Genomic DNA, 27,238 nt, shown 5'->3' on the forward strand with positions numbered 1-27,238 from the left:
CAGTCATTAAAAAATCTAAACATTCTCCACATTAATTTAGCATTTCATCTTTTCTCATCTTTACAGCAATAAAATATGTTGTGTGTTAGTGTATTTCCATGTAATATGCAATATGTTTTCCAAATACCGGGCACATTCTTGTTTCTTTCAACCCACCCATAGAAATTAGGGGTTAGGAGTCAAATCACCCTCCTAAAGCACCATCGAGAAGTGTATGCAGTTAGATTACCCCCTTATAGGCACCATGAAGAACTATGAGGTTTTAAATCATCCTCTTATAGCACCATCCTGAACTATGAGCAGTTAAATCGCCCTCTTAAAGGTACCACCGAGAATTATGAGGACATAAATCACCTTCTTAAAAGCACCATCGAGAACTATGAGGAGTTAAATCCCCCTCAAAGGCACCATCATGAGCTATCATCGAGAACTATGAGGAGTTAAATCACCCTCTTAAAGCACCATCGAGAACTAGGAGAAGTTAAATCACCTTCTCAAACGCACCATAGAGAACTATGAGGAGTTAAATCACCCTCTTAAAGGCAACATCGAGAACTATAAGGAGTTAAATCACCTTCTTAAAGGCCCCCTCGAGAACTATGAGAAGTTAAATTACCATCTTAAAGGCACAATCGGAACTATGAGGAGTTAAATCACCATCTTAAAGGCACCATCGAGAACTATGAGAAGTTAAATCACCACCTTAAAGGCACCATTGACAACTATTAGAAGTTAAATCACCCTTTTAAATGCACCTTTGAGAACTATGAGGACCTAATTCACCATCTTAAAGGCCCTATTGTGACCTTTGAGGAGTTAGATCACCATCTTAAAGGCACCATCGAGAACAATAAGGCGTGAAATCACTCTCTTAAAGGCATCATCAAGAACTATGAGGAGTCAAATCATCATCTTGAAGGCCCATCGTGACCTTTGAGGAGCTAGATCACCATCTTTAAGGCACCATCGAGAACAATGAGGCGTGAAATCCCCCTCTTAAAGCACCATCAAGAACTATGAGGATTTAGATCATCGTCTTAAAGGCACCATAGAGAACTATGAGGAGTTAAATCACCCTCTTAAATGCACCATTGAGAACTCTGAGGAGTTAAATCACACTCGTAGATGCACCACTGAGAATTATGAGGACTTAAATTGCCCTCTTAAAGGCACCATCGAGAACTATGAGAAGTTAAATCACCCTCTTAAAGGCACAATCGAGAACTATGAGGACTTAAATCGCCCTCTTAAAGGCACCATCGTGAACTATGAGGATTTAGATCACCATCTTAAAGACACCATAGAGAACTATGAGAAGTTAAAGCTCTGTCTTAAAGGCCCCATTGTGAACTTTGAGGACTTAAATTACCCTCTTAAAAGCACCATAAAGAACTATGAGGAGTTAAATCAGCCTCTTAAATGCATTATTGAGAACTATGAGGAGTTAAGTCACCCTCTTAAATGCACCACTGAGAATTATGAGGACTTAAATCACCCACTTAAAGGCACCATCGAGTCCTATGAGGAGTTAAGTCACCCTCTTAAAGGTACCAATGAGAACTATGAGAAGTTAAATCACCCTCTTAAAAGCACCTTCGAGATCTATCAGGAGTTAAATTGCCCTCTTACAGGCACCATCAAGAGCTATCATCGAGAACTATGAGGAGTTAAATCACCCTTGAGAACTATGAGGAGTTAAATCACCCTCGAGAACTATGAGGAGTTAAATCACCCTCTTATAGCACCATCGAGAACAATGAGGAGTTAAATCGCCCTCTGAAATGCACCATTGAGAACTATGAGGAGTTAAATCACCCTCGAGAACTATGAGGAGTTAAATCACCCTCGAGAACTATGAGGAGTTAAATCACTCTCTTATAGCACCATCGAGAACTATGAGGAGTTACATCGCCCTCTGAAATGCACCATTGAGAACTATGAGGAGTTAAATCGCCCACTGAAATGCACCATTGAGAACTATGTGGAGTTAAATCACCCTCTTAAAGCGCCATCGAGAACTATGAGAAGTTAAATCACCCTCTTAAAAGCACCATTGAGACCTATGAGGAGTTAAATCGCCCTCTGAAATGCACCATTGAGAACTGTGAGGAGTTAAATCACTCTCTTAAAGGCACCATCGAGAACTATGAGGAGTTAAATCCCCCCTCTTAAAGGCCCCATCAAGAACTGTGAGGGGTTAAATCACCCTCTTAAAGGTACCACCAAGAACTATGAGGAGTTGAATCACCATCCTAAAGGCACCATTTTTTAATTATGAGGAGTAAAATCACCCTCCTAAAGGAATCATTTTAGAACTATGAGGAGTTAAATCACCCTTTTAAAGGCACCATCAAGAACTATTGGGAGTCAAATCACTCACTCAGTCAAAGCTTTATTCAATTCAGCAAGCAAATCATAAAAGCACATAATCAAATACACAACAGTTTAAAAAGAGATACACTCATTAAAAATATTATACTATCAAACATAGTTTTTTCTTTTATGTATAACCTGCTGGCTATACAATGCATGACATAAGACAGTATCTGACATTGCATGGTATACAGAATGACAGTATTGACAGAGAGGCCCATTGCAACCATCAGACGTAGTTCAAATGAGACGTTTTAAACAGTGAGCTGAGACATCCATATACAATGAATATAAACGCAGCCGCCGGCAGTAATATTCCATCCAGTTTAAAATGTTTATCAGAGTTTTATTTCAAATTTCAAAGGACGATAAATGTCACTATAGCAGCTTTACCCATCCCGCTTTCTAATTATAAGAGCAGCTCTTATGAAACTTACAATATCTGTACAGGTCTCAATAGAATTAGGCAAATACAAGTATCTGAAACCATCCTTATAAAAGAAGAGGAATTGCTCTCTCAATAATGGGAGCAAAATTCTTGCTCTCACTGTTTTATGAAGTGCAAAAAATAATACAAGGTGCTTTATTGAGTCAAAGTATCACAAGGACCTGGTGTTATCTTATCCGACCAGTCGCCTTGACATGGAAAGGCTACCAAAACGTGACTGTGCCTAACCAAAACTTGGTAAGGTGAAATCTATATTGCGGGTTCATGATAACATTTTAATAAAATTGTTGGAGATTAATCAAGGAACTCACAACCTCAACAAAACTCATCGTTCTGGATTGTGTGTAGGACTGCCGATGATAAAAATGAAGATTTGATAATGTCTTTTTCTTTAGGGGGCATATTTTGGGGTTAACAAAAAAAATCACAAAAACTCATCTCACGAGACATGCATTTCAAGTGGCTAACCCAAGGGATCGTCTCAACATTAAACACAGCAAGACAATCCGTAATAAAATCTCTTGAAAATTCTTAAATCTTCTGAGAACCAAATCTTTGGCCATAACATCAAAGGTGCGAGCCCAATACGGTCCTTGATATGTGCCAAACCCAAACCGCAGTGAGAGAATATTGTGGATGCACTTTTTGGCACCATCAAAAGCCTGCTAATAAAGTTCTTCTCTACAACCTGAAGATTGTTACTCCAAGTGTACCCCCAAACTTCAGCCCCATAAGTGGCAATAGAAAGTCATTTTGCTTTATAGAGAATTACCATTTCTTTTACTAGTTTCTGTCCCAATTCAGCTGCAAACTGACAAAGAGCATCTGTTGCCCTGGTTGTCTGCTGCGCTTTTAGAGTCAATAAAGGGTGTGTTAAATAGGCTACCCAAACAAGAAAAACTTTTGAGTTTCTCAATCTCATTTCCCTGCACCATGAAAGTTTTAGATTTTGTTGACTTGGAGCTGCATACCATAAAATAATTTTTTTTAAATTGACTTTTAGATCAAGGGATGTCATGAAATCTGTAAAAGCATCAAGGGATTTCTGAAGACTTCCTGTCCTTGCCAGGAGGACGGTGTTGTCTGCATAAGAGAGTGATCGGACGACATCACTGCCAATCACGAGAAATCTAGCTTCTTCTGCCGTCAATATGCATCTAAACCATTTGTGTAAATAAGAAATAAAAAAGGGGCTAAGATGCAACCGTGAAGAACCCCCTCAGTCGGAACTATTGGTTGGGTTTTCTTACCCTTCCTGCTGTATCATTTTAGAGTGTAACCTACGTAACAGGACTAGTAACGATTCCTCCACTCCCATGTCTCTCATCATGGCCCACAATCTGTCACGGTAAACAGTATCAAAAGCACTCGATAAGTCCATGAAGGCCAGATGTAAAATTCATGAACTTAATGTACTTACTGACAATCAGAGACAGATTGAGGCATTGTTATATCTAAAATCAAATTGTGTCTTTGAGAGAACCGTATTTGCAGTCGCCCACTCTTCTAATCATGCCAAAAGGACCCTACCTAAAACTTTTACTGTTGCATCAATCAATGATATTGGACTGTAGCAGACCGGGTCATTTCTATCCCCCTTTTTAAAGACGGGGACAACTATCGCCTCTTTCCATGTTGCAGGCAATGGGCCAATAATAGCAGCTTTAAAATTGTTAGTTAGCAGTGGCACCCACAATCTAAGGTTGCCCTTAAAAAGATCAAGTGGAACCTCATCTGGGTCGGGAGCTTTAAGGCAAATGCCCTGGGATACAGTTTCCTCCACGGCCTTCACTGAGATGGACAGACCTGGCTGGATAGCTTGATTTCTATTTAGTGTGTCACAACTTGGCCATTCTTATTAATTCACATAATTTAGAGACTACTACTACTTACGCTGAGACGCACAGACAACACATTATTCTGTGTTATTTAAATTGTCATCAACCATGCAAAATGTTACTGCACCTCCATTCAGTCACCTGGTGATCCACCTATTAAATGGTCCAAATGGAAGAAGGATTTTGAGAGATGTGCTCGTGTTTGCGGTACTTATCTCAGTGCTGAAAGGAGGACAGCCTTACTTTTGCACTGTCTTGGATCAGAAGGGCAAGATGTTTTTGATCATCTTCCTGATGTCCCTGATAGTGTTGCTGCAGATCTTAAGAATATGAGATGTGTATTTACAAGCTTGATATTCATTACTTACCTAAAGTAAGTATGATTTTAGAGCGCTACCATTTTGGCAGGAGACTACAAAATGAAGGTGAAACGATTGAAAGTGACATCACGGACCTTAGACGTTTAGCTTCGTCCTGCAAGTTTGGGGTATTAATAGATGAAAGAATAAGAGATCAGTTTATGTTAGGGTGCAGGACTGAAAAGGTGTGTGATAAATTGTGGCTTAAAGACAAACCTTCTCTTGATGAAGTCTTATTGGTGGCAAAACTGTTTGAACATTCTCTTGAGTGTGTGAAGGAGATCTAGAAAGATCTCAGTAAAGAGGTATCTGTTGTTAGCTCAGGTATTAACACATCTCCCTCACCAGTTGTTAGCTCAGGTTTTAACTCATCTTCCAAATTAAACATTTTTTCCAAGAATTCTCAAACTAAAGTTCAAGATAGTGATAAACAAATGAACACATTTTAAGGTAATAAGGAAAGAAAATATTATAGGTGTAATAAGACTGGACACTGGGCAAATGACAAGTCATGCCCTGCTCTTAACGCTGTCTGTACTTTTGGGAAAAAAAGGGAACATTTTGCTGTTCCTTGTAGAATGAAGGGTCCCAAACAAAAGGTCAATGAATTTGACTGTAACTTGTCTACAGATTCTCATGACTTTGAGTGTGGACAAATTCTTCTTCAAGTAGGAGGTGATGATCCTTTAGATTATATTAATGTTGAAGGTGAAAAGACTAAGGTCATATTTGATTCTGGTGCCAAAATTACAATTATTGGTAGTAAAGTCTTTGATGACAAATTACAAGCAAAAGTCACCTTACTTAAACCTGATAGTCGCCTGTTTGCCTATGGTGGTGATCCCATTGAGTTGCATGGATATTTTATAGGTTTATTAGAATATGAAGACCGTTTCACCTCTGGTAAGATCTATGTATCGAAAAAAGGAGACAGTATTATAAGTTGGTGGCATCAGAAAGACCTTGGTGTCATGTTAGACCCCGACAGTGTTCCTCCCATTATTTTAAAAGACAGACAACCTGTCAAACTTGATGGACATGATTCTCTTTTGAAAACAAACTTAATGAATGAGTACCCTCAGGTTTTTGATGACATACTTGGCTGTTTGAAGGGATATTGTCACAAAATAAAGCTGGCTCCGGGGTCAATTCCTGTTTCTGGTAAAGTACGCAATGTTCCTTTTACAGTAAGAGAAGAGATGCGTTGTGAATTAGAGAAATTGAAATCGCAAGGCATTATTGAAAGAGGTTGAGGGCACTTCCTGGTTGGCTCCAGCTGTAGCCACAAGGAAGGCTGATAGCCCTTTGAGATTATGTGTTGATCTTAGACAGCTCAATAAATGTGTTCTGGTTGATAAATATCCCTTTCCCAACATTTCTGATCTCTTAACTATGGTGGGCAGTGCAAAATATTTTAGTACCATTGGTCTAACTTCTGCCTACCATCAGATTTTGTTGGATCAGTCCTCTAAAGGTCTGACTGCATTTGTTACACCCTTTGGCACTTTTAGATATGTCAGACTACCTTTTGGCCTGGTATCCGCTGCTTCTGTCTTTCAGCGTACCGTGGAGAGAGTCTTACTTAATGTGCAAGGAGTGTGTGTATACCAGGATGATATTTTAGTTTATGGTAGTGATGAGTCTGAACATGGTAGTCAGACAAGTCCTGGATAGACTTAGTGCACACAACCTTACTATAAAACTTGGCCTGAACAAAAATGACTATTTAGGTCATTCAATTACGGTCGAAGGGGTAATTTCCAAATCTGATTTAGTTGATACTATTAAAGACTTAACTGCTCCATCCTCTAAGGAAGAGCTCATGCGTTTTCTTGGGATGGCTGAGTATTAGAAAACATGTGTTCAGAACTTTGCAGAGGTCACATTTAACATGAGAAACTTGTTGAAAAAGGGGGTAAAATTTGAATGGAATGAAGCACGTGAAAAAGAGTTTTGTAAGATTAAGGTTAAATTATCTCATGCACCCAAACTGCGCAATTTTGATCCCAGCAACTCTCTGTTAATTCCACAGATGCAAGCCTTAAGGGTCTTGGTGCTGTTTTGTATCAGGGTGGTACTGGTCCAGATAATACCATCATGTTTGTTTCTAGGAGCCTCAAATTTGCTGAGTCTACGTACTCAGTCATTGAAAGGGAAGCTCTTGCGTTTCATTGGGCCATTAAGAAATTAAAAACAAAATGTGTGGGGTACTTCCTTCATGGTCAAAACTGATCACAAGCCAATGTGGGAAGTATTTTCTAACAAGGGCATTCACTTCAATCCAGCAATAATTTCTAAGTGGGTTGTTGGTTTACAAGGATATAATTCTTGTGTCAGATACATTCCTGGGTCAGAAAATATTGTAGCTGATACAATTTCTAGATTGGTCCCTTTTACTGAATCAAACCAAGATGATTCAGCTTTCAATCAATCTCATGATTTTGTCTGTGAAATTGAATATAAAATTATTTCACAAGAACATTGGCGTGAAGCTTGTCATGAGGATGAGGTTATTCAAGGTCTTACAAGACTTATCTGTGATGGTTGGCAATATAAAGAGCAAGGAGGTTCATGTTTTAAAGAGCATTGGTGTGTGAAAGATCAGCTGTCCTCTGGTGAGGGCATCTTATGGAGAGGCCATAGGTTAGTTCCTCCAACTGTATTGCGAAAAGAATTACTAGATTTGGCACATAATGCACATTTGGGTATTTCTAAGACCAAAGAGAGAGTACGATCTACTTACTGGTGGCCTGGTATGGATCTTCAACTTGAACGTTTGGTAAGAGAATGTGTTCAATGCTCACTGAGTGAAAAAAGTATGCAAACTAGAACTCAGCCTATGGAAACCAGGTCTCGTCCCAGTCGTCCTTGGAAGGATATTGGTTTAGACATTTTGGGGCCTGTACATGGTGATGGGCAAGACACCTATGTTATTGTTGTGATGGATCTTTACTCTAGGTGGCCTGAAATAACCTTAGCTAAAAGTGTGGATACAAAAACTGTTATTGAATTTCTCAAGGTGTTAATCACAAGAGAAGGGATACCAGAAACTTTATTAACTGACAATGGTGTCCAACTTGTTTCAAAAGAAATGGGAGAATTTCTCCTCAATTGTGGAATTCATCATAAAAAATGTTGCCCTTTATCATTCAGAATCCAATGGGACAGTGGAGAGGTTTAATAGAGTTATAAAATAAACTATTTCTTTGGCAAAACAAAACTATCTTGATTGGAAAGAGGAGGTCTCTAAGAGGGTTGGGGTCTATAGATTTGCGCCTCACTCAACAACAGGTAAAACCCCGTTTTTTTTGTTTCTTAGTAGGCATCATGATACTTTTCTGGAACCCCCGTGGGTTAATAAGTTTCTCTCTCTTAAACAAGTGATTCCTGACTTACACGCTTGGAAAGCAAGGGAGCATGAGAGGTGCATAAAAATGAAAAAACAATATGATTAGAGACATGCTGTCAAGGCAACCAAGGTTGTGGTTGTAGGTTTTGTGATGATAGAGAAACCTGGATTCTGTGTTTCTGGTTCTAAATTTTCGAAACCGTTGAAGGTTATTAAAGTCTTTGACAATGCTGTTAGGACATCTGATCATAGGGTATGGAATCTCAGCACTCAGCAGAATTGCCGTATGTAAGGGGAGGAGATTTGATCATCTGAGTAATGATGGTGACAAGTGTGACTTTACGTTTCCAAGGAAATCTAAAAGGGAAACCCGTGCTCCTTTATATCTGGATGATTATGTTGTGTACAAACTACACTTCTAACTTCTTTTCTTTTTTATTAATTCATTGTTGTTTTCTTAACTAGTTCATTTTTGTTTATTTAAATTTTCTCTTAATTTATGTTCACCTTGTATGCATTAGAGATTAGAGAGGGAGATGTGTTGTAATGTGCTTCCTCTTGATTGTTGTTCTATTTTACATGTATAGATTCTGGAACTGTTAAAATGCTCTTGCTGGGTTGTAGAATGTTACATGGGTATTCCAGATCAGCTTATGCCTGAGACGGTTGGGTGGCTGAGCTGTTTTAACCTTTCATCTTATTAATAAATACCAACTTTAAAATCTACAAGACTTTCATCCTCTTCATTGAAGAAACCTCTAATTAACAGCTTCTTTCTGCCAATTCAATTTCTTCACTAATTATGCACACCGCCCTTTGCAGGCGGGGTCAGTAGCGGTGGATGCGGGGTATTTTTGAGCTTTCCCATAACTGCTTATATCAACAGTTTAATACCCCCACAAAGGATATGGGGAAGCAGGCCTCAGGTATGAAAAAACCCTTTGCAGGTACTTAACAGAACACAAAAATTACCTTGCAAGGGATCAAGGAACCAATCAAACATAAATACCACAATACCTTAATCAACTCTTGCTGGTAGCAAAGCTGTCCAGGTGGTGGAACCAAGAGGGTGTGGTCTCACGGCCAGAGCTGCCGACTTTGGAGCTGGGAAACCAAGGTTCAAGCCTCGGGTCCACATCCTGTGATTCTGGGCAAATCACATAATCTCCCCCAGCCTACCAATGAATGTGTCCATCTGTAATGAAACTGGTGCTCGTGTAAAGCGCTCCAATACCTTCGGGAAGAGTTTGCGCTATATAAATCTGAAAAAAAGAGAGCGGGCCCAGCCCAGCCTCGGTCAGCCGCAAACGGGCCAGTTCTGGGCTCGGTCTTTCCCTGGGCATGACTCCTGTTGCACTTTGGAGCACCCTCGTAACTGTGGAGCAGGCTGGGGGGGACATAGTCCCACCCCAGCCGGGTTTTATGTCTTCAGTGAAATCAGTGCGCGCAAGGAACAGTAGACAATCACTCTCTTAAAGGCATCATCGAGAACAATGAGGAGTTAAATCACCCTCTTAAAAGCACCATCGGAATTATGAGGAGTTAAATCACCGTCTTAAAGGCACCATCGAGAACAATCATCGAGAACTATGAGGAGTTAAATCCCCCTCTTATAGGCACCATCAAGAACTATGAGGAGTTAAATCCTACTCTTAAAGGCACCATCGAGAACTATCATCGAGAACTATCAGGGTTAAATGCCCCTCTTAAAGGCCCCATCGAGAACTATAAGGATTTAAATGCCCCTCTTAAAGGCACCATTGAGAACTATCATCGAGAACTATGAGGATTTAAATCACCCTCTTGAAGGCACCATTGAATTATGAGGAGTTAAATCACCCTCTTAAAGGCACCATCGAGAACAATGAGGCGTGGATTCACTCTCTTAAAGGCACAATCGAGAACTATCATCGAGAACTATGAGGAGTTAAATCCCCTCTTGAAGGCACCGTCGAGAACTATGAGGAGATAAATCCCTCTTTTAAAGGCACCATCGAGAACAATCATCAAGAACTATGAAGAGTTAAATCCCAATCTCAAAGGCACCATCGGAACTATGAGGAGTTAAATCAGCCTCTTAAAGGCACCATCGAAAACTATCATTGAGAACTATGAGGAGTTAAATCCCCCTTTGGAAGGCACCATCGAGAACTTTGAAGAGTTAAACCCCCTCTTAAAGGCACCATCGAGAACTATAAGGATTTAAATCACCCTCTTAAAGGCACCACCGAGAACGATCATCGAGAACTATGAGGAGTTAAATCCTCCTCTTAAAGGCACCATCAAGAACTATGAGGAGATAAATCCCTCTTTTAAAGGCACCATCAAGAACTATCATCGAGAACTATGAGTAGTTAAATCGCCCTCTTAAAGGCCCCATCGAGAACTATGAGGAGTTAAATCACCCTCTCAAAGGCACCATCGAGAACTATGAGGAGTTAAATCACCCTCTTAAAGGCAGCATCGAGAACTACAAATTTCACAGATGTACAGCAGCCTTCGTGTGCTTTCCCCAAGATTACCACCACTGAAAGTGGCCAAAGTTTCCAGAAAACTGCAGGGCAGAACTGGGAGTTATCAGGGGAAGAAGGCCACAAATTACTGATCCCCCAGAAATTCCTCATTACTGACAAAATTCTCAGGGTCAAACCTGGTGGCAAAGGGACCTCCAGTTTCATTTAGTCTGATGATATAGAATGTTTATATTTCTTTATTTTTGGCAGTTTTACATAACACAGAATTGGCCTAATGGCATTAAAGTGCTTTAAATGAGAACCTGATGATGTTACCCTTTTTTAGGCACAGGGAGATGAAGTGATCTGCTCACACTTTCAGGATGTTAAACCAAGACTAGGATTCAAACTTGGTTACACCTTTCCAAAGTCAGCAGCTCTAGCCGCGAGCCCCTGAAGTCTTAGTATTGTTCACTTTCTGTCACCAACAAAGCTACTGCCACTTTGCGACATACAGAAGTAAAACACAGTGCTAGCAGAACACAGCTCACAGTCAAAGTCTCAAGCTCACACATACAGAAGGAGCTCACAGTGCTAGTGGGACACAGCTCAAAGTCCAAGTCTCAAGCTAAGACATACAGAAGAAGTTCACAGTGGTAGAATGACACAGCTCAAAGTCCAAGTCTCAAGCTCACACATACAGAAGGAGCTCACAGTGCTGGCAGAACACAGCTCAAAGTCGAAGTCTCAAGATCACACATACAGAATTCTGGAGCTCACAGTGCTAGAAGCACACAGCTCAAAGTCTCAAGCTCACACATTCTCAAGGAGCTCACAGTGCTAGCAGGACACAGCTCAAAGTCCAAGTCTCAAGCTCACCCATAAAGAAGGAGCTCACAGTGCTAGCAGGACTTAGCTCAAAGTCCAAGTCTCAAGCTCGCACATACAGAAGGAGCTCACAGTGCTAGCAGGACACAGCTCAAAGTCCAAGTCTCAAGCTCACACATACAGAATTCTGGAGCTCACAGTGCTAGAAGGACACATCTCAAAGTCTCATGCTCACACATACAGAAGGAGCTCACAGTGCTAGCAGGACACAGCTCAAAGTCCAAGTCTCAAGCTCACACATACAGAAGGAGCTCACAGTGCTAGCAGGACACAGCTCAAAGTCCAAGTCGCAAGCTCACACATAGAGAATTCTGGAGCTCACAGTGCTAGCAGGACACAGCTCTAAGTCGAAGTCTCAAACTCACACGTACAGAAGGAGCTCACAGTGCTAGCAGGACACAGCTCAAAGTCAAAGTCTCAAGCTCACACATACAGAAGGAACACACAGTGCTAGCAGGACACGGTTCAAAGTCCAAGTCTCCAGCTCAGACATACAGAAGAGGTTCACAGTGGTAGAAGGACACAGCTCAAAGTCCAAGTCTCAAGCTCACACATACAGAAGGAGCTCACAGTGCTAGCAGGACACAGCTCAAAGTCAAAGTCTCAAGCTCACACATACAGAAGGAACACACAGTGCTAGCAGGTCACGGTTCAAAGTCCAAGTCTCCAGCTCAGACATACAGAAGAGGTCCACAGTGGTAAAAGGACACAGCTCAAAGTCCAAGTCTCAAGCTCACACATACAGAAGGAGCTCACAGTGCTGGCAGAACACAGCTCAAAGTCGAAGTCTCAAGCTCACACATACAGAATTCTGGAGCTCACAGTGCTAGCAGGACACTGCTCAAAGTCTCAAGCTCACACATATAGAAAGAGCTCACAGTGCTAGAAGGACACAGCTCAAAGTCTCAAGCTCACACATACAGAAGGAGCTCACAGTGCTAGCAGGACACAGCTCAAAGTCCAAGTCTCAAGCTCACGCATACAGAAGGAGCTCACAGTGCTAGCAGGACACAGCTCAAAGTCCAAGTCTCAAGCACACACATACAGAATTCTGGAGCTCACAGTGCTAGAAGGACACAGCTCAAAGTCTCAAGCTCACACATACTAAAGGAGCTCACAGTGCTAGCAGGACACAGCTCTAAGTCAAAGTCTCTAACTCACACATACAGAAGGAGCTCACAGTGCTAGCAGGACACAGCTCACAGTCCAAGTCTCAAGCTCACACATACAGAAGGAGCTCACAGTGCTAGCAGGACACAGCTCACAGTCCAAGTCTCAAGCTCACACATACAGAAGGACCTCACAGTGCTAGCAGTACACAGCTCAAAGACCAAGTCTCAAGCTCAGACATACAGAAGAGGTCCACAGTGGTAGAAGGACACAGCTCAAAGTCCAAGTCTCAAGCTCACACATACAGAAGGAGCTCACAGTGCTAGCAGGACACAGCTAAGTTGAAGTATCTAACTCACACATACAGAAGGAGCTCACAGTGTTAGCAGGACACAGCTCAAAGTCCAAGTCTCAAGCTCACTGTGAACTTCAGAGAGGTTCAAATACGTATTGCATTATACAAAAATGTTAATGGTTTACACAAACTATGGCGTGGGTACCTAGCATTACTTACAGACATTAGCATACACAGCAAATCCTAAGTGATATTCTAGAATAGGCAAGGAGTAGATGAAAAAGTTTCAACTGTGATAGAGAGACTACTGAAATATCCGAGGTCAGTGTGCACACACTACACTGCTCAAGCAGACCTGAAAAGAAAGTGTTGAGCGATAGCAGAGTGTTCAGCAATTCTCCAACACTATAATTGAAATGAAAAGTGGAGAAACCCATGTAGATGGATTACTCACTTATGGCACTCTTACATCATTTCAGGGAAAGTTTATCCCAAGCTAAGGATGACATGCTGAGTTAGAAGCTCTAGGGCTGTCCCCATTAGAAAATGAGGCAGCGAATGTCATGCAATCTGCGGCCTAGAGAACTGAACCAAAGGAATCAATATGAGAGTAAGTGGCTTCAAGGAAGCTGCAGAAAAAGTTGGTCTCCATAGAAAGTCTTCTGAAATCACTGCTCCGCACACTAAAAAGCATTCAATAAAACTCTTTTGTGGGAGCCGGCCTCGTGGCGTGGTCCTGTTTCCCCGCGCTAAGCCGCACGAGGTCCCATGCACATCGGGGCTCCTCCATGTTGGATTATACGTCACTCCACGTGACCACCTGCATGACCCTGCTCTACCCGGCCTCGGTCCCAGCGAGGCCCGATATCAAGACGCCAACCCCTGGCCCGGGGGATACCACGTGAGCCCTTCCCACTCCCGGCGGAGGGCAGTATCGATGGGACCCCCAACCGTCCTTCCACACCTAGGCGTGATCGCCCCACAGCTCTCTGGGGCCTGGCGCCTCTCCTGCTGGGCATCTGGCCGCTCCCTACCCGGCCTCTCCGCCCCCTCCGGGCGCAAGGGTCCGGACATCAAAGGGCTCCCGTCCTATATCTGGGGCGACCCGACAACAGGGCAGTAGTTGTATCCTGGAGTCAAGAGCCCTGCTGATCGGATCGCGGCTGACCCTACGGAAGAAGACTCACCCTGAACCCACCACTTGAGCCCTGCTGACGACGTCGCGGCTCCACCGTGCTTAAAGACCTTCACGAACCTTTGGGACCCTGCTGACGCTGTCGCGGCTCGACCTTGTTGAACATTACCATCAGAGCCCAGCTGACCTCGTCGCGGCTCGACCGAAGCAGACCTACCACCGGAGCCCTGCTGACTGTGTCGCGGCTCGACCTAAGCGGAACTACCACCCGAGCCCTGCAGACGCCGTCGCGGCTCCCCACGTCCGAGCCGCTCTGAGACCAGCACTCAAGGTCTGGCGCAGAGCCCTCCCGTACCTAGTTGGTACTAAGACTGTCCCGCTACCCTATCCTTCTAACAAACATTGAGACTCTAATAGGATCCCTCGATCCCACTGTAAATATTGACCGTATTACTGCTGATAAAGAACCAAGTCACGCAACTGATATTGAGTCCTGTGTGGTGGTGTTACTGGGCCTGGTACGATCATAGGAGAAAGACCTCCCCGAGGGGGCTTCTCAGCGGCGCTCGGCTATAACTTTGCGGTAGGAAGGTGCCCCGGAATAGTCTCCCCGACTACCCGGTGGACCTCCCTCCAACATTTGGTGGCCAGCGACGGGATCCGAGCCAGACGCAATCGTGCAGGCAAGTAACGCACCCACTACCAGCCGAGCGTTGGAAGGATGGATAAAAGGAAGCAAGGTCACCTCGTATAATGAACTGTTCGACCTCATTGTCTGGGAGCACCTCGCCAACAACTGCTTCGTGGAACTAAGGCAACATCTCCTGGACAGTAAACTGACCGAGCCCCGGAAGCTCGTCGCCGAAGCAGACCGATGGGTCAACACCCGGGTCCCCCGGAACCCCGTGGGGGACTACACACGGAGTACCACGGGACCTCCCCGCCAGCGAGGCGGAGGAGGGGGGTCCCACCGCAGCCGAGAATTCCCCGCCGGGCCGCCCAGAAGCCCGCCACGAGGTCAAGCAACCAACCACACTTCCCCGACCCAGGGCCGAAGGGGGACCCCTATCGCGCTGCCTGGACCACGACCGACAGTGACCTGCTTCGGCTGTCAGCAGGCCGGCCACTATGCAAGTGACCCGGCATGCCCCGTGAACCGACGGAACGGGACCGCTGGGCCCCCTCCCCGACAAATAGCCGCCGCAGCCTTGGGGGAGGGAGAAGACGAGGAGGAAAACCGCGACGACGGGTCCCCCGAGTGGGAACCAGCTGCCATGTCGCTTGTATGCCTGGGCTCCCGAGAAATGGTGCCCCGAGCCGCCATCCCCAGCAACACCCAGAAGTACCAACAGTGGGTCACCATCAACGGGCGACGGGCCGAGGCCCTCCGGGACACTGGGGCCAGTGTGACCGCTGTCCGCTGCCATCTGGTGACCCCCGAACAAATCCTGCCGCATGTCCTATGCCCTGTCCGGACCGCAGACAACACCGAGAGCATGTGCCGGATGGCCAGAATTCCCTTCGAGTGGGGAGGAGTGTCCGGCACCCTAAAAGTAACTGTCCGCGACGACGCCCCGGTGGACTGCCTCCTGGGAAACGACCTAGAGAGCTCGCCCTGGGCACAGGTGGAACGCCAAGAGCATCTGGGGATGCTGGGACTACCCGAGTGGGCCTGCGCCACCACTCGGTCCATGACCGCCCAACCAGCCGCTGCCACGGCCCCCGACAAGCTGACGGGCCCCGAACTATCCACCTCCTCCGGCACGGAGGAACCTGACGAGGAGGCCGGGCCATCCGAACTTTCTCCCAACGAGGCCGCCCCCCTTAGCGAGATCCCCGAGCTGGCCCAGTGGCGCCACGACGGGGGCCCCACCCGCGAACAATTCCAGCAAGAGCAGAAGGTCTGCCCGTCCCTCGAGGGGGCCCGACAGCAAGCGGCCGCCCAGGCTGCGGGGGACCCCACGGGAACCCACTGGGTCTATTGGGACAATGACTTATTGTATAGTGAGCAGAAAGTCGCCGAACTAGGGGCCGGCCGGGTGCTGGTGGTCCCCCTCCGATTTCGAGAGTTCCTCCTGAACCTGGCACATGACGTGCCCCTCGCCGGACATCTCGGGCGGGACAAGACCTACAGCCGCCTCGTGACCCATTTCTATTGGCCCTGAATGAGAAGAGACGTGGACCAGCACTGCCGGTCCTGCCCGACCTGCCAAGCTAGCGGGAAGACTAGGGGACGAGTGAAGGCCCCCCTACAACCATTTCCAGCCGTCCACACCCCGTTCGAACGAGTGGGAAATCGACATCGTGGGGCCCCTCGACCCCCGAACCGCCCTGGGCCACCGCTTCATCCTGGTACTGGTCGACCACGCCACCCGGTACCCGGAGGCCGTCCCCCTCCGAACTGTGACAGCTCCAGTGGTGGGCCGGGCCCTGATGGGCATCTTCTCCAGGGTGGGGTTCCCCTGAGAAGTGGTGAGCGACAGGGGTACGAACTTTATCTCGAAGTACATGAGATCCCTCTGGCAACAATGTGGGGTCACCTATAAATTCACCACTCCTTACCACCCCCAGGGGAACGGACTGGTCGAGCGGTTCAACCGAACCCTGAAGGGGATGATCAAGGGCCTGGAAGAGCCCCTCAGGAGGAGATGGGATGTCCTGCTGCCCTGCCTCCTATTCGCCTATCGGGAGGTACCACAGAAGTCCCTGGGCTTCAGCCCCTTCGAACTGTTGTATGGGCACCCCGTCCGAGGGCCCCTCAGCCTGGTCAAGGAGGGCTGGGAGGCGAACGTCCAAAATGCCCCCCCGACGTCTACCGGTACCTCCTGACCCTGCGGAACCAGACTCGGAAGTTCCGGGCCTTGGCAGAAGCCAACCTCGAAGCCAGTCAAGAGGACATGAAACGCTGGTATGACGAAAATGCCTCAGCCATCGAGTTCGAGCCGGGCCAACAAGTCTGGGTCATGTCACCCGTGGACCCCTGCGCCCTGCAGGACAAGTGGACCGGGCCCTTCAAGGTAGTGGAGAGGAAGAGCCCCGTCACCTACCTAGTCGACCTGGAGTCCCCGAGGAACCCCCTCCGGGTCCTGCACGCCAACCGGCTCAAGCCCCACTTTGCCCGAACTGAACTAAGCCTGCTGCTGGCTACCGACGATGGGGGTGAGAGTGACTCCGAGCCCCTACCAGACCTCCTGGGGTCCTCGGGCCAAGACGGCTCCTTGGAGGGCGTCCGCCTCTCCGCCACCCTGACACCAGAACAGCGCCATGATTGCCAGAAGCTGCTGCAACCCTTCGCTGCCCTCTTCTCTCTCACGCCCGGGGTGACCCCCTGGTGCGTCCACGACGTGGACACGGGGGACAGCCCCCCTGTACGACACCGCGCTTATAGGGTGCCTGACCGAGTCCGAGCCTGCATAAAGACCGAGGTCGCCAAGATGCTCGCCCTCGGAGTCATCGAGCCTTCCAAAAGTCCGTGGGCCAGCCCGGTAGTCTTGGTGCCGAAGGCCGCCGCCCCCGGCACGGCCCCCGAACTCAGATTTTGTGTCGACTACCGGGGCCTGAACGCAGTCACCAAGACCGATGCCCACCCCTTGCCACGAGCCGACGAGCTGATCGATCGCTTAGGGGCCGCCCGCTACCTAAGCACCTTTGATCTCACCGCTGGGTACTGGCAGATCAAGCTCACTCCCGGCGCCCAAGAACGATCAGCCTTCTCTACCCCCGATGGCCACTACCACTTTCGGATAATGCCCTTCGGCATGAAGAACGCCCCAGCGACTTTTCAGAGGCTAGTAAACAAGGTCCTGGCCGGACTAGAAGCCTTCAGCGCGGCCTACCTCGATGACATTGCTGTCTTCAGCGACCACTGGGCCGCGCACCAAGGACACCTTGGGGAAGTCCTGGCCGCTCTCCAAAGAGCCGGGCTCACCATTAAGGCCAGTAAATGCCAGATCGGTCAAGGATCTGTGACCTATCTGGGCCACCAGGTGGGGAGTGGCCAGGTGGCGCCCCTCCAGTTAAAAGTCGACGCCATCCAGGCGTGGGAGCCTCCCGCAACCCAAACCGCTGTCTGGGCCTTCCTAGGCCTCACAGGCTACTACCGACGATTCATCAAGGATTATGGCAGCATTGTGGGCCCTCTTACGGAACTCACTTCAAAGAAGCAGCCCAAGGCGGTGCACTGGACGCCCCGCTGTCAGACCGCGTTTGATGCTCTCAAGGCGGCCATGTGCGCTGCCCCTGTGCTACAGGCCCCCGACTACAGCAAGGAATTTGTAGTCCAGACCGATGCTTCAGAATACGGGGTCGGGGCGGTCCTCTCCCAGCTGGACGCCAAGGGCCTCGACCGACCGGTGGCCTTTATCAGCCGCCGACTGCTGCCGCGAGAACAGAGGTGGAGCACCATCGAGCGGGAGGCCTTCGCTGTGGTATGGGCTCTCAAGAAGCTCCGGCCCTACCTTTTCGGCACCCACTTCAGGGTCCAGACTGACCACCGGCCCTTGCGGTGGCTCATGCAAATGCGGGGCGAGAACCCCAAGCTGTTACGCTGGTCCATCTCGCTGCAAGGGATGGACTTCACTGTAGAACACCGGCCCGGCAACGACCACGCCAATGCTGACGGCCTGTCCCGATTCTTCCGCCTCGGCGAGGAGAACCCCCAAGGAGATGGGTGACTCTCCCTGCCTTCAGCTGGGGGGGACGCGTGTGGGAGCCAGCCTCGTGGCGTGGTCCTGTTTCCCCGCGCTAAGCCGCACGAGGTCCCATGCACATCGGGGCTCCTCCATGTTGGATTATACGTCACTCCACGTGACCACCTGCATGACCCTGCTCTACCCGGCCTCGGTCCCAGCGAGGCCCGACATCAAGACGCCAACCCCTGGCCCGGGGGATACCACGTGAGCCCTTCCCACTCCCGGCGGAGGGCAGTATCGATGGGACCCCCAACCGTCCTTCCACACCTAGGCGTGATCGCCCCACAGCTCTCTGGGGCCGGGCGCCTCTCCTGCTGGGTGTCTGGCCGCTCCCTACTGCCTCTCCGCCCCCTCCGGGCGCAAGGGTCCGGACATCAAAGGGCTCCCGTCCTATATCTGGGGCGACCCGACAACAGGGCAGTAGTTGTATCCTGGAGTCAAGAGCCCTGCTGATCGGATCGCGGCTGACCCTACGGAAGAAGACTCACCCTGAGCCCACCACTTGAGCCCTGCTGACGACGTCGCGGCTCCACCGTGCTTAAAGACCTTCACGAACCTTTGGGGCCCTGCTGACGCTGTCGCGGCCCGACCTTGTTGAACATTACCATCAGAGCCCAGCTGACCTCGTCGCGGCTCGACCGAAGCGGACCTACCACCGGAGCCCTGCTGACTGTGTCGCGGCTCGACCTAAGCGGAACTACCACCCGAGCCCTGCAGACGCCGTCGCGGCTCCCCACGTCCGAGCCGCTCTGAGACCAGCACTCAAGGTCTGGCGCAGAGCCCTCCCGTACCTGGTTGGTACTAAGACTGTCCCGCTACCCTATCCTTCTAACGAACATTGAGACTCTAATAGGATCCCTCGATCCCACTGTAAATATTGACCGTATTACTGCTGATAAAGAACCAAGTCACGCAACTGATATTGAGTCCTGTGTGGTGGTGTTACTGGGCCTGGTACGATCATAGGAGAAAGACCTCCCCGAGGGGGCTTCTCAGCGGCGCTCGGCTATAACTTTGCGGTAGGAAGGTGCCCCGGAATAGTCTCCCCGACTACCCGGTGGACCTCCCTCCAACATCTTTACTGTTGTCAGCACCCAGATCTTCGAGACCAAACCCTTCCTTTATCACACTGCTTAGAGCAAAGGTCTCGCTGAGGCATAGTGAAAATAAAGACTGATTTTTAAAGACTTAAGCAAGTATATTTTGTATAAGAGAAAAGAGGCGAAGAGAAAACTAGCGGTGGGAAAGGTAAACTAGCACATTTGCTATACAACATGTGCTGCAGCTGAGGGCCACTGCAGCACCCATGTAGTTCTAAGTTTATTGGCCATGCATAAGATTTTGCTGGGGGTTGTCCTACACCCCCATAACTTAGCATTTATTCTCATGTTATTCAGACACTTGCTAGTGCTGGCACTTTTTTATTTGAATATGAATGTATTTCTTTTATAAATACCACCCTGTGTTGTTCCTCAAATTCATGTTATTTAGCATTAGATGCATTACACATCTGAGGGTCTGGGCTTATTGTAATTTATTTTGGTTTCATTTTGCTAATACGTTTTTCTGCTTCCTGTCCCCCTTCAGTTCACTGTCTGTTGTTTGATGAGATGGGTCCAGATGCTGAGGACACCTTAATGGTATGTGCAGTCCCACCCCATTGGTTTTTAGTCAGGCCCTAGTTGTGCGCACAACCCACAACTCTGACATAACTGGCTAGGGCATGAGAGAGTAAAGGGTCATGAGTCACTGGCCCTTTAACGTTTGTCACCCCTTGCCATTTGGGCCCTTATGTACAAATTTGAAGGATAGCAATTTGCTAATTACGTTTCTTTGTGAATCGCAATTAGAAAATTGCAATTCCTAATGTATGAGACCCATTGAGTTTCATTTAGTATTTCCTAATGCGGTCATAATAGACCTACCTCATGAATATTTGTGAAGTAGGTCACAATTTGTGACCCATTAGGAATGGTGGCTATCACAGGGATGGGGGACTGCTGGGGTCAGCAGACCAGCATGTTGTGATTGCTTTAATAAAGCAGACCATTTCTTAAAAATAAAATGTGCCCGTTTTCCTTACAGGAAATGAAATGCGCTTAAAAAGAAATTATTTAACTTTGAAGTTTCATTTTTAAGAGTTCCTTGGACTGAAATGCTACAGCGGAGGGTACCGCCCTGAGAGCAGGGGAGGCTAGACGTCATTTAAGTCACCGGAATGCATGCACTGAGATGCTACAGCAGAGGGTACCGCCCTGAGAGCAGAGGAGGCTAGACGTCTCCGAAGACACCAACTGCATGCATTGGGATGCTACAGTGGAGGGTACCACCCTGAGAGCAGAGGGGGCTAGACATCTCCGAAGATACCGACTGGATGCACTGGGATGCTACAGCAGAGGGTACCGCCCTGAGAGCAGAGGGGACTAGACGTCTCCGAAGACACCGACTGCATGCACTGAGATGCTACAGTGGAAGGTACCACCCTGAGAGCAGAGGGGGCTAGACGTCTCCGAAGACACCGACAGCATGCACTGGGATGCTACAGTGGAAGGTACCACCCTGAGAGCAGAGGGGGCTAGACGTCTCCGAAGACACCGACAGCATGCACTGGGATGCTATAGTGAAGGGTTCTGCCATGAGAGTGGAGGAGGCCAGACGTCTCTGAAGACACCGACTGCATGCATTGGGATGCTACAGTGGAGGGTACCACCCTGAGAGCAGAGGGGAGTAGACGTCTCCGAAGACACCCGACTGCATGCATTGGGATGCTACAGTGCAGGGTACCGCCCTGAGAGCAGAGTGGGCCAGACATGTCCGAAGACACCGACTGCATGCATTGGGATTCTACAGTGCAGAGTACCACCCTGAGAGTGGAGGAGGCCAGACGTCTCCGAAGACACCAACAGCATGCACTGGGATGCTATAGTGGAGGGTTCTGCCCTGAGAGTGGAGGAGGCCAGACATCTCTGAAGACACCTGAGTGCATGCACTGGGATGCTACAGTGCAGAGTACCACCCTGAGAGTGGAGGAGGCCAGCCATCGCTGAAGACACCGACAGCATGCACTGAGATGCTACAGTGGAAGGTACCACCCTGAGAGCAGAGGGGGCCAGACGTCTCCAAAGACACCGATAGCATGCACTGAGATGCTACAGTGGAATGTACCACCCTGAGAGGAGAGGGGGCTAGACGCGTCCGAAGACACCCTGCGGCATGCATTGGGATGCTACAGTGGAGAGTACCACCCTGAGAGCAGAGGGGGCTAGACATGTCCGAAGACACCCAACAGCATGCATTGGGATGCTACAGTGGAGGGTACCACCCTGAGAGCAGAGGGGGCTAAAAGTGTCCGAAGACACCCGACTGCATGCATTGGGATGCTACAGTGCAGAGTACCACCCTGAGAGTGGAGGAGGCCAGACGTCTCTGAAGACACCCGAGTGCATGCACTGGGATGCTGCAGTGAAAGGTACCACCCTGAGAGCAGAGGGGGGTAGACATCTCCGAAGACACAGACTGCATGCATTGGGATGCTACGGTGGAGGGTACCACCATGAGAGCAGAGGGGGCTAGACGTGTCCGAAGACACCCGACTGCATGCATTGGGATGCTACAGTGCAGAGTACCACCCTGAGAGTGGAGGAGGCCAGACGTCTCTGAAGACACCCGACTGCATGCACTGAGATGCTACAGTGGAATGTACCACCCTGAGAGGAGAGGGGGCTAGACGTGTCCGAAGACACCCTGCGGCATGCATTGGGATGCTACAGTGGAGGGTACCACCCTGAGAGCAGAGGGGGCTAGACATGTCCGAAGACACCCAACAGCATGCATTGGGATGCTACAGTGGAGGGTACCACCCTGAGAGCAGAGGGGGCTAAAAGTGTCCGAAGACACCCGACTGCATGCATTGGGATGCTACAGTGCAGAGTACCACCCTGAGAGTGGAGGAGGCCAGACGTCTCTGAAGACACCCGAGTGCATGCACTGGGATGCTGCAGTGGAAGGTACCACCCTGAGAGCAAAGGGGGGTAGACATCTCCGAAGACACAGACTGCATGCATTGGGATGCTACAGTGGAGGGTACCACCCTGAGAGCAGAGGGGGCTAGACGTGTCCGAAGACACCCGACTGCATGCATTGGGATGCTACAGTGCAGAGTACCACCCTGAGAGTGGAGGAGGCCAGACGTCTCTGAAGACACCCGAGTGCATGCACTGGGATGCTACAGTGGAAGGCACCACCCTGAGAGCAGAAGGGTTAGACATCTCCGAAGACACCGACTGCATGCATTGGGATGCTACAGTGCAGGGTACCGCCCTGAGAGTGGAAGAGGCCAGATGTGTCCGAAGACACCGACTGCATGCATTGGGATGCTACAGCGCAGGGTACCGCACTGAGAGTGGAGGAGGCCAGACGTGTCCGAAGACACCGACTGCATGCATTGGGATGCTACAGTGCAGGGTACCGCCCTGAGAGTGGAGGAGGCCAGACGTGTCCGAAGACACTGACTGCATGCATTGGGAAGCTACAGTTCAGGGTACCACCCTGAGAGTGGAGGAGGCCAGACGTCTCTGAAGACACCTGAGTGCATGCACTGGGATGCTACAGTGGAGGGTACCACCCTGAGTGCAGAGGGGGGTAGACATCTCCGAAGACACCGACTGCATGCATTGGGATTCTACAGTGCAGAGTACCACCCTGAGAGTGGAGGAGGCCAGACGTCTCCGAAGACACCAACAGCATGCACTGGGATGCTACAGTGGAAGGTACCACCCTGAGAGCAGAGGGTGCCAGACGTCTCCAAAGACACCGACAGCATGCACTGAGATGCTACAGTGGAATGTACCACCCTGAGAGGAGAGGGGGCTAGACGCGTCCGAAGACACCCTGCGGCATGCATTGGGATGCTACAGTGGAGAGTACCACCCTGAGAGCAGAGGGGGCTAGACATGTCCGAAGACACCCAACAGCATGCATTGGGATGCTACAGTGGAGGGTACCACCCTGAGAGCAGAGGGGGCTAAAAGTGTCCGAAGACACCCGACTGCATGCATTGGGATGCTACAGTGCAGAGTACCACCCTGAGAGTGGAGGAGGCCAGACGTCTCTGAAGACACCCGAGTGCATGCACTGGGATGCTGCAGTGGAAGGTACCACCCTGAGAGCAAAGGGGGGTAGACATCTCCGAAGACACAGACTGCATGCATTGGGATGCTACAGTGGAGGGTACCACCCTGAGAGCAGAGGGGGCTAGACGTGTCCGAAGACACCCGACTGCATGCATTGGGATGCTACAGTGCAGAGTACCACCCTGAGAGTGGAGGAGCCCAGACGTCTCTGAAGACACCCGAGTGCATGCACTGGGATGCTACAGTGGAAGGCACCACCCTGAGAGCAGAAGGGTTAGACATCTCCGAAGACACCGACTGCATGCATTGGGATGCTACAGTGCAGGGTACCGCCCTGAGAGTGGAAGAGGCCAGATGTGTCCGAAGACACCGACTGCATGCATTGGGATGCTACAGCGCAGGGTACCGCACTGAGAGTGGAGGAGGCCAGACGTGTCCGAAGACACCGACTGCATGCATTGGGATGCTACAGTGCAGGGTACCGCCCTGAGAGTGGAGGAGGCCAGACGTGTCCGAAGACACTGACTGCATGCATTGGGAAGCTACAGTTCAGGGTACCACCCTGAGAGTGGAGGAGGCCAGACGTCTCTGAAGACACCTGAGTGCATGCACTGGGATGCTACAGTGGAGGGTACCACCCTGAGTGCAGAGGGGGGTAGACATCTCCGAAGACACCGACTGCATGCATTGGGATTCTACAGTGCAGAGTACCACCCTGAGAGTGGAGGAGGCCAGACGTCTCCGAAGACACCAACAGCATGCACTGGGATGCTATAGTGGAGGGTTCTGCCCTGAGAGTGGAGGAGGCCAGACATCTCTGAAGACACCTGAGTGCATGCACTGGGATGCTACAGTGCAGAGTACCACCCTGAGAGTGGAGGAGGCCAGCCATCGCTGAAGACACCGACAGCATGCACTGAGATGCTACAGTGGAAGGTACCACCCTGAGAGCAGAGGGGGCCAGACGTCTCCAAAGACACCGACAGCATGCACTGAGATGCTACAGTGGAATGTACCACCCTGAGAGGAGAGGGGGCTAGACGCGTCCGAAGACACCCTGCGGCATGCATTGGGATGCTACAGTGGAGAGTACCACCCTGAGAGCAGAGGGGGCTAGACATGTCCGAAGACACCCAACAGCATGCATTGGGATGCTACAGTGGAGGGTACCACCCTGAGAGCAGAGGGGGCTAAAAGTGTCCGAAGACACCCGACTGCATGCATTGGGATGCTACAGTGCAGAGTACCACCCTGAGAGTGGAGGAGGCCAGACGTCTCTGAAGACACCCGAGTGCATGCACTGGGATGCTGCAGTGAAAGGTACCACCCTGAGAGCAGAGGGGGGTAGACATCTCCGAAGACACAGACTGCATGCATTGGGATGCTACGGTGGAGGGTACCACCATGAGAGCAGAGGGGGCTAGACGTGTCCGAAGACACCCGACTGCATGCATTGGGATGCTACAGTGCAGAGTACCACCCTGAGAGTGGAGGAGGCCAGACGTCTCCAAAGACACCGACAGCATGCACTGAGATGCTACAGTGGAATGTACCACCCTGAGAGGAGAGGGGGCTAGACGTGTCCGAAGACACCCTGCGGCATGCATTGGGATGCTACAGTGGAGGGTACCACCCTGAGAGCAGAGGGGGCTAGACATGTCCGAAGACACCCAACAGCATGCATTGGGATGCTACAGTGGAGGGTACCACCCTGAGAGCAGAGGGGGCTAAAAGTGTCCGAAGACACCCGACTGCATGCATTGGGATGCTACAGTGCAGAGTACCACCCTGAGAGTGGAGGAGGCCAGACGTCTCTGAAGACACCCGAGTGCATGCACTGGGATGCTGCAGTGGAAGGTACCACCCTGAGAGCAAAGGGGGGTAGACATCTCCGAAGACACAGACTGCATGCATTGGGATGCTACAGTGGAGGGTACCACCCTGAGAGCAGAGGGGGCTAGACGTGTCCGAAGACACCCTGCGGCATGCATTGGGATGCTACAGTGGAGGGTACCACCCTGAGAGCTGAGGGGGCTAGACATGTCCGAAGACACCCAACAGCATGCATTGGGATGCTACAGTGGAGGGTACCACCCAGAGAGCAGAGGGGGCTAAAAGTGTCCGAAGACACCCGACTGCATGCATTGGGATGCTACAGTGCAGAGTACCACCCTGAGAGTGGAGGAGGCCAGACGTCTCTGAAGACACCCGAGTGCGTGCACTGGGATGCTGCAGTGGAAGGTACCACCCTGAGAGCAAAGGGGGGTAGACATCTCCGAAGACACAGACTGCATGCATTGGGATGCTACAGTGGAGGGTACCACCCTGAGAGCAGAGGGGGCTAGACGTGTCCGAAGACACCCGACTGCATGCATTGGGAAGCTACAGTTCAGGGTACCACCCTGAGAGTGGAGGAGGCCAGACGTCTCTGAAGACACCTGAGTGCATGCACTGGGATGCTACAGTGGAGGGTTCCACCCTGAGTGCAGAGGGGGGTAGACATCTCCGAAGACACCGACTGCATGCATTGGGATGCTACAGTGCAGGGTACCGCCCTGAGAGTGGAGGAGGCCAGACGTGTCCGAAGACACCGACTGCATGCATTGGGAAGCTACAGTGCAAGGTACCACCCTGAGAGCAAAGGGGGATAGACATCTCCGAAGACACCGACTGCATGCATTGGGAAGCTACAGTGCAAGGTACCACCCTGAGAGTGGAGGAGGCCAGACGTCTCTGAAGACACCTGAGTGCATGCACTGGGATGCTACAGTGGAGGGTATCGCCCTGAGAGCAGAGTGGGCCAGACGTGTCCGAAGACACCCGAGTGCATGCACTGGGATGCTACAGTGGAGGGTACCGCCCTGAGAGCAGAGTGGGCCAGACGTGTCCGAAGACACCCGAGTGCATGCACTGGGATGCTACAGTGCAGGGTACCACCCTGAGAGTGGAGGAGGCCAGACGTGTCCGAAGACACCGACTGCATGCATTGGGAAGCTACAGTGCAGGGTACCACCCTGAGAGTGGAGGATGGCCAGACGTCTCTGAAGACACCTGAGTGCATGCACAGGGATGCTACAGTGGAGGGTACCACCCTGAGAGTGAAGGAGGCCAGACGTCTCTGAAGACACCCGAGTGCATGCACTGGGATGCTACAGTGGAGGGTACCG

At 49.7% G+C, this 27,238-nt stretch overlaps 1 protein-coding gene across 1 annotated transcript in view; it reads right to left on the reverse strand.

The window, feature by feature from the left end:
- Nucleotides 1-27,238, reverse strand: part of SPAG17 (sperm associated antigen 17) — a 1,802,643-nt gene that overhangs the window by 835,217 nt on the left and 940,188 nt on the right. The window lies entirely within an intron of this gene.

The sequence above is a fragment of the Triturus cristatus genome, chromosome 8 (genome assembly GCF_964204655.1).
Source record: "Triturus cristatus chromosome 8, aTriCri1.1, whole genome shotgun sequence".
Lineage (NCBI taxonomy): Eukaryota > Metazoa > Chordata > Amphibia > Caudata > Salamandridae > Triturus > Triturus cristatus.